An 8,185-nucleotide genomic window follows, 5' to 3' on the forward strand; every position below is an offset into this window, starting at 1 on the left:
ACACACACACACACACACACACACACACACACACACACACACACACACACACACACACACACACTAACCCTGTGTGATATAACGATAATGAGAACAGCCGGCTTCTCAGAGGTTCGGTGAAGCCGTACAACCAGTCACCCTCTTGAGGAGGAGTCAACGGGGTCAGAGAAGGTAGGGATGATGGACGAAGGGAGGGGCAGGAAATATGAACCGATCACTTCCTGCACACAGAGACAGGTTTAGGAGCTGAGTGACGGCCATGGGGCCAGACAGTTGGAGGAAAGTGGCCTATAAGAAGAGCTCAGTCCAAGACAACTTCATGTACCATTATACACTGTCCACAACTACTACACCACTACTTTATGTTGAGTCCAAGCTGGCTCCCTATGTTTACATTGTTTCACTTCCTTGTAACCTTTCCATGATAATTGATAGGTGAAACAATAGGATATAACTCCATTAAAGTTCTCTAACAAATTGAGTCCTGACAGGTCAGTGCCCATGAAGGAAAGGAAACTAGGAAAGGAAGAAATTTCAGACTGCAATGACACAGTCCTATGGGGTGTCATGGTTTATAAGGACAGTGTATCTTTCCCCATTAGCTGCAGTATTTTACCACTGGACATGATGAGAGGGGCTTGCTCGTTAGGCTGTGTGAACACGCCGTGTCCCATCTGTGTGTTAACGTGTTAGGAACAACACAAACAACCCTGGGGGAAGACAGACACTCTCTCACGTGGCGGCGAGAGAGAGATAGAAGGAAGAGGAGGACGATGGAGAGATGGAGGAAGAGAGAGAAAAAATAGGGGGAGAGGGAAAGAGAGATGGAGAGGCAGATATTTAGAAAGATACCCAGAAGAAAAATAAATGCATAGAACACATTAAGCTCCTACATTTTAGAGTTAAAATATCTCACTTTCAGAGTATTGCTAAATGTTGCAACAGACTTCAGGAGGGTACATACCTCAGGAGAAATCAAACGAGGGGAGTGAAGGAAAACAGTAGCCTGACAACAACCCAGACAGAACTACATGGGTCAATGCAGCTGAATATCTAATAAGCTCTCTACTCAGTCAGAGTGAGGATGCCTTGGCTTGAGTGACCGCACCAAATGAGACAAACACATCCCAAAGCAAGCACAGCTTGTTGCCAAAAGAGGGGGTTTGTTCCCAACAACAAAAAGCATTGTCGGGAGATAGGGCTAGCAGGCTCAGAGTGGGAGAGGAAGAGGAAGAGGGAGAGAGAGAGGAGCGARGAGAACAGAGATAATAAGAGATAGGCAGAAATAGAGATGAGAACAGAGCAGGGCGGAGAGAGGAAAAGACTAGAAAACAAGATCGGAATCGAGACAACAACAAGGTAAACAGTCCGGGCGGTAAAGGCAGTGCAGCTCACCTTTAAAACGTGTTCCCCTTAGGTTGGCACTCAGTCGACATGGCAGACTGGCATCGGCCCTCGACTCCACTGGCAGCACGGCAGGCCGACTGCGTATCCCGGGTAATGGCAGCAGCGTTGGAAGAGACAGAACAGTATGTATCCACTGGGCAAAGGCTGGCTGCCTGCTTCCTCCTGCACAACCCAGCACTACAGTGCTCTGCTTTGCCACAGAGCACCGTCAAGGACAGCCGAGAGAGAGAGTGAGAGGGAGGATGGGAGGGCGGGTAGGAGAGAGAGGGGGGGGTAGAGAGGGAGGAGGGGTGAAAGAGAGAGGGAGGGGAGAGAGAGAAGTGGGAGTGGATGACAGTGTCTAAGGCAGAGCGAAAGGAAAGAGAGAAGGATGGGGTAAAGAGAGAGAGGGACAGGAGAAAAATCAAGAGAGAGAAAGAGAGAGAGGCAGGCTGAGGTAGGGACACACAAGCACACACTCAAGCACAGCTGTCTGGTATGATGGAGACGGCAGCGCTCTGAAGCAGGTCCTGGTGATTCAGCCCTGGTGTGTGTGTGTGTGTGTGTGTAGGGGGAGGATGGGGGCAGTAAGAGCCTAAGGGGAGGAGGAATAAGTGATGGAGGAGGGGGAGGAGGGAAGGAGGGGGGTGTCAGTCAGCAGCACTCCACTCAGCTTATTATCAGGCCACTCAAGGAGATGTGAGATGCCTCTCTTGTCTGCCTGGGGAGACACTGAAAAGGAGGAAGAGGAGGAGGATTAAAAGTGGATGGATGGAGGATAAAGGAGATGCACTTCTCAAGACAGGTGCATCCGCTACGGTCCTCCAATAGAGATGTAAGTTGCGCCTGGCCATTAAGGTGGAGCTCTGGTGAGATACATTATGACAGGGCTCGGCAACAAGCATTTTTATTTTCTCCAGAAGACCAGGGCCCAGATTCACAAAACCTTCTTAACTGAAAGGTTTTCCTTAACTATAGACTTATGAAGAAAGTTAAGCAAAGTTGATATTCCTCAAAAATGTTATTGGAAATGTTCTTGCACTATTATGTTTCTCCTTAAGCAAAAAGTTAAGAAGAAATAGAATCTTAAAAATAAAGTTTGGGATTTTTGTTCTAAATTCCAAGATGGCGAAACCCTTGTCTTAAACTCAGGGCAGTGAGAGAACAAACTCATGAAAGCAATTTCACATGATTAATTCACTCATAAACTTAATCTGAAAGTTTCAGTATTGATTATTTTGAACCCAAGAGCATGTTTTAGAACAGCAGGAAATATGCCAACATCATTGCCATTACTAGCTAGATCGTGAGCTAAATTCGTAAGAAGATATTTGAGGATTCCGTGAGAAAATCATTCTATCTTAAGATATTGTTGAGGAATATCAACATCTTTTTTTTCTTGAACAGCTTTTTGCATAAGAAGTGTTTTGGGAATCTGTGCCCAGGAATTCAGCTTAAAAGTATCCCCCATGAATAAAAAAAGGGGTGTGTGTGATCGTATGTCATCGTGTCTCAATGTAATCAAGGTATGAAATGATTGTTATTTTCAAATACAATCTCTTTTTGGACTTGGTTGTGGTCAATTTGCAGTGTACAAACGATTAGAAATATATTCCGGCCCCCCTATATCCAGTCCGAAAATAATTAGCACCTGAATGTCGTTGGCTACCCCTGCTTTATGGAATGTCTGACGTCAGCAAGTATCTCTACATATGACTCTGGTGCCCTCACTTGGCTGCATAGTTAGCTAAACGTAGACAGTTCAATCGGCTTTAGACATGCATCAATGCTGCATCCACATGACCATCAGCAGATATTCGTATGCTCAAGGCCATTATACAAGAACTGAGTACATTGATGCATGCACATGATCTTTGGACAAATGCTTGCTTCTCGATGGTAGTCTGATGTTTTCTCACAGTACCATGATGTGCTGTGAGTCTTTAAGCATCCATTTTCACCAGTCCTATCTATCCTACAGGCATTCCTGGGTCGTTAATACCCGCCTAGCTGTCTAGCACTTAACTGTGTGTGTGCATCAGTGGAGGCTGCTGAGGGGAGGACGGCTCATAATGATGGCTGGAGTTCCAGCCATCATTATGAGCCGTCCTCCCCTCAGCAGCCTCCACTGGTGTGTGCGTGTGTGTGTGTGTGTGTGTGTGTGTGTGTGTGGTGGTGGTGGGGGGGGCTCAGTGTAACACAAGAGCATAAATATGCCCCTGTTGAAATGAGTGAATCACTCCCCAGGCGTTGCTGCTGATCTCTCATAAAGCTCTATTCAAATTGTGGCCCTTCCTCTTTCTCAGCTCAGGTCTTGTTGTACTAACTCATGTCATCCTCACACAAAGTCATTGCACACACCCTAACCATCTATAATCATCAACTATTATTTCAGTCAAGTTGTCTATTTATGTGCTGTATCTCACACATTAGCCTACATAAAGGACATGCGTGCATACTGTATTAGTACACACTCCACCAGGTAGATACATCGACGCATTTAGTGCACACGCACGAACACATGCACACACCAACACTAAATACATGCACACCCGCCCACCCTCACTGCATTGTCGATTTACACATCAGCATACTGTTCCCCTTGTGGTGATATTGCCAGACAATTCAAGTTTATCAGAGGGACATGGGGGAGCAACAGAGCACATACACACTAAAATATAACCTTGAAAATATCTACAAAATAAAGGTTGTCTAACTGATACCAGGAATATCTCTAAGATGTAAAGGTTTATCATGTAGAACATACGGATATGGTTTGTATACCTCTTCACATGCCATTGTTTCCAACCAGTCTAACCTACACAAGGGGGAGATCCTGATGAGATGTAAATGAGATGCTGCAACCACCCTAATATTGTTAGCTACTGTCGGGGGTGTGGGGAGGAGCTGGGAGTGTAGACTGCAGGATGGTATAATTTGGTCCTCAAGGTTCTGGCGCCAACTAGTGTCTACTTACCAACATTACTGTAGTGAAGAAGAACACCATGTACAGTTTTTTATTTGATTTATTTCACCTTTATTTAACCAGGTAGGCTAGTTGAGAACAAGTTCTCATGAACAACTGCAACCTGGCCAAGATAAAGCAAAGCAGTTCGACACATACAACAACACAGAGTTACACATGGAATAAACAAACATACAGTCAACAGTCAAAAAAGTATATATACAGTGTGTGAAAATGAGGTAAGATAAGGGAGGTAAGGSAATAAAACAGGCCATAGTGACGAGGTAATTACGATATAGCAATTAAACACTGGAGTGATAGACGTGCAGAAGATGAATGTGCAAGTAGAGATACTGGGGTGCAAAGGAGCAAAATAAATAAATAAATACAGTATGGGGATGAGGTAGWTGGATGGGCTATTTACAGATGGGCTATGTACAGGTGCAATGATCTGTGAGCTGCGCTGACAGCTGGTGCTTGAAGTTAGTGAGGGAGATAAGAGTCTCTAGCTTCAGCGGTTTTTGTAGTTTGTTCCAGTCATTGGCAGCAGAGAACTGGAAGGAAACGCAGCTAAAGTAGGAATTGGCTTTGGGGTTGACCAGTGAATATACCTGCTGGAGCGCGTGCTGCGGGTGGGTGCTGCTATGGTGACCAGTGAACTGAGATAAGGCGGGGCTTTACCTAGCAAAGACTTGTAGATGACCTGGAACCAGTGGGTTTGGCGACAAGTATGAAGCGAGGGCCAGCCAACGAGAGTGTACAGGTCGCAGTGGTGGGTAGTATATGGGGCTTTGGTGACAAAACGGATGGCACTGTGATAGACTGCATCCAATTTGTTGAGTAGAGTCTTGGAGGCTATTTTGTAAATGACATCGCCAAAGTCGAGGATCGGTAGGATAGTCAGTTTTACAAGTTTTTTTTTAGGCAGCATGAGTGAAGGATGCTTTGTTGCGAAATAGTAAGCCGATTCTAGATTTAATTTTGGATTGGAGATGCTTATTGTGGGTCTGGAAGGAGAGTTTACAGTCTAACCAGACACCTAGGTATTTGTAGTTGTCCACATATTCTAGGTCAGAACCGTCCAGAGTAGTGATGCTGGACGGGTGGGCAGGTGCGGGCAGCGATCGGTTGAAGAGCATGTATTTAGTTTTACTTGCATTTAAGAGCAGTTGGAGGCCACGGAAGGAGAGTTGTATGGCATTGAAGCTCGTCTGGAGGTTAGTTAGCACACTGTCCAAAGAAGGGCCAGAAGTATACAGAATGGTGTCGTCTGCGTAGAGGTAGATCAGAGAATCACCAGCAGCAAGAGCGACATCATTGATGTATAAAGAGAAGAGAGTCGGCCCGAGAATTTAACCCTGTGGCACCCCCATAGAGACTGCCAGAGGTCCGGACAACAGGCCCTCCGATTTGACACACTGAACTCTATCAGAGAAGTAGTTGATGAACCAGGAGAGGCAGTCATTTGAGAAACCAAGGCTATTGAGTCTGCCGATAAGAATGTGGTGATTGACTGAGTCGAAAGCCTTGGCCAGGTCGATGAATATGGCTGCACAGTATTGTCTCTTATCGATGGCAGTTATGATATCGTTTAGGACCTTGAGCGTGGCTGAGGTGCATCCATGACCAGCTTGGAAGCCAGATTGCATAGCGGAGAAGGTACGGTGGGATTCGAAGACCTTAGAAAGGCAGGGTAGGGTAGATAGGTCTGTAGCGGTTTGTGTGTTACGTCCGTCGTTAAATGAAGACCAAGGTGCATTCACCGGCCTGTGAATGCTCACTGGAGACACAGTGCGCATCACCGCATAACACGGTGCCTGACCAGTCACACGCTCCCCACGGTAAGCAAGGGGAGTTGGCTCAGGTCTAAACCCTGACTCTGCCAATCTCCCCGTGTGCCCCCCCAAAAAAATGTTTCGGGGCTGCATCTCGTGCTTGCTTTGTTGGTATAACTCCTCGTAACGTCGCTGTTCTGCTTTCGCTGCCTCCATCTCCTCCTTCGGGCGGCAATACTCCCCGGCCCTTGTCCAGGGTCCTGCTCCCTCCAGGATTTCCTCCCAGGTCCAGTCCTCCTGACCACGCTGCTTGGTCCGTTGGTGTTGGGATCTTCTGTTACGTCCGTCGTTAAATGAAGACCAAGGTGCAGCGTGGTAGGCGTACATTTCCTTTCTTTTTAAATATTCCACCAAAAAACAATAAACAACTCAACGAACATAAAGCTAGGAGTGCAAACACATGCAACACAAAAAGACAAGATTCCACAACAGAAGGTGGGAAAAAGGGCTGCCTAAGTATGATCCCCAATCAGAGACAACGATAGACAGCTGCCTCTGATTGGGAACCATACTCGGCCAACAAAGAAATATAAACATAGATTTCCCACCCTAGTCACACCCTGACCTACCAAATAGAGAATTTAAAGGATCTCTAAGGTCAGGGCGTGACATTGTGTCTAGAGTGTCTTCCCCTTTGAAGAGGTGGATGACCGGGGCAGCTTTCCAATCTTTAGGGATCTCAGACGATACGAAAGAGAGGTTGAACAGGCTAGTAATAGGGGTTGCAACAATTTCGGCAGATAATTTTAGAAAGAGAGGGTCCAGATTGTCTAGCTAGGCTGATTTGTAGGGTTCCAGATTTTGCAGCTCTTTCAGAACATCAGCTATAAGGATTTGGGTGAAAGAGAAGCTGGGGAGGCTTGGGCGAGTTGATGTGTGGGGTGCAGGGCAGTTGACCGGGGTAGGGGTAGCCAGGTGGAAAGCATGGCCAGCCGTGGAAAAATACTTATTGAAATTCTCAATTATCGTGGATTTATCGGTGGTGACAGTGTTTCCTAGCCTCAGTGCAGTGGGCAGCTAGGAGGAGGTGCTCTTATTCTCCATGGACAGTGTCCCATAACTTATTTTAGTTTGTGCTACAGGTTCCTAACTTCCCTGAAAAGTTGCATATCACGGGGGCTATTCGATGCTAATGCAGTACGCCACAGGATGTTTTTGTGCTGCTCTAGAGACAGCAAGAGCGGTAGAGATACTCTCAATGATTGGCTATGAAAAGCCAACTGACATTTACTCCTGAGGTGCTGACTTGTTGCACCCTCGACAACTACTGAGATTATTATTATTTGGCCATTTGAACATCTTGGCCATGTTCTGTTATAATCTCCACCCGGCACAGCCAGAAGAGGACTGGCCACCCCTCATAGCCTGGTTCCTCTCTAGGTTTCTTCCTAAGTTTTGGCCTTTCTAGGGAGTTTTTCCTAGCCACCGTGCTTCTACACCTGCATTGCTTGCTGTTTGGGGGTTTAGGCTGGGTTTCTGTACAGCACTTTGATATATCAGCTGATGTAAGAAGGGCTATATAAATACATTTGATTTGATTTGATTTGGTCAAGGGCAGTCAGGTCTGGAGTGAACCAAGGGCTATATCTGTTCCTGGTTCTACATTTTTTGGTGAGGAAGGCACTTTTAAAGAATAACCAGGCATCCTCTACTGACGGGATGTTGTCAATATCCTTCCAGGATACCCGGGCCAGGTCGATTAGAAAGGCCTGCTCGCTGAAGTGTTTTAGGAGCGTTTGACAGGGATGGGGGTGGTCGTTTGACCGCAGACCCATTACGGATGCAGGCAATGAGGCAGTGATTGCTGAGATCTTGGTGGAAGACAGCAGAGGTGTATTTGGAGGGCAAGTTGGTTAAGATGATATCTATGAGGGTGCCTGATGATATCTATGAGGGTGCCGGATTTGGGGTTGTACCTGGTAGGTTCCTTAATCATTTGTGTGAGATTGAGGGCATCAAGCATGTCCCAGTTTAGGTCACCTAGCAGTACAAGCTCTGA

At 46.3% G+C, this 8,185-nt stretch overlaps 1 protein-coding gene across 1 annotated transcript in view; it reads right to left on the reverse strand.

Moving 5' to 3' along the window:
- The window catches only part of LOC111981894 (sterile alpha motif domain-containing protein 14-like), a 59,675-nt gene extending 57,988 nt beyond the window's left edge, over positions 1-1,687 (reverse strand). Inside the window, exon 1 of the mRNA XM_070449174.1 lies at positions 1,396-1,687. The gene's annotated coding sequence lies outside the window, so the exon portion shown is untranslated. The remainder of the gene's footprint in view (positions 1-1,395) is intronic.
- Between the last annotated feature and the right edge of the window lie 6,498 nt (positions 1,688-8,185).

This window comes from Salvelinus sp. IW2-2015, linkage group LG20 (assembly GCF_002910315.2).
Source record: "Salvelinus sp. IW2-2015 linkage group LG20, ASM291031v2, whole genome shotgun sequence".
Lineage (NCBI taxonomy): Eukaryota > Metazoa > Chordata > Actinopteri > Salmoniformes > Salmonidae > Salvelinus > Salvelinus sp. IW2-2015.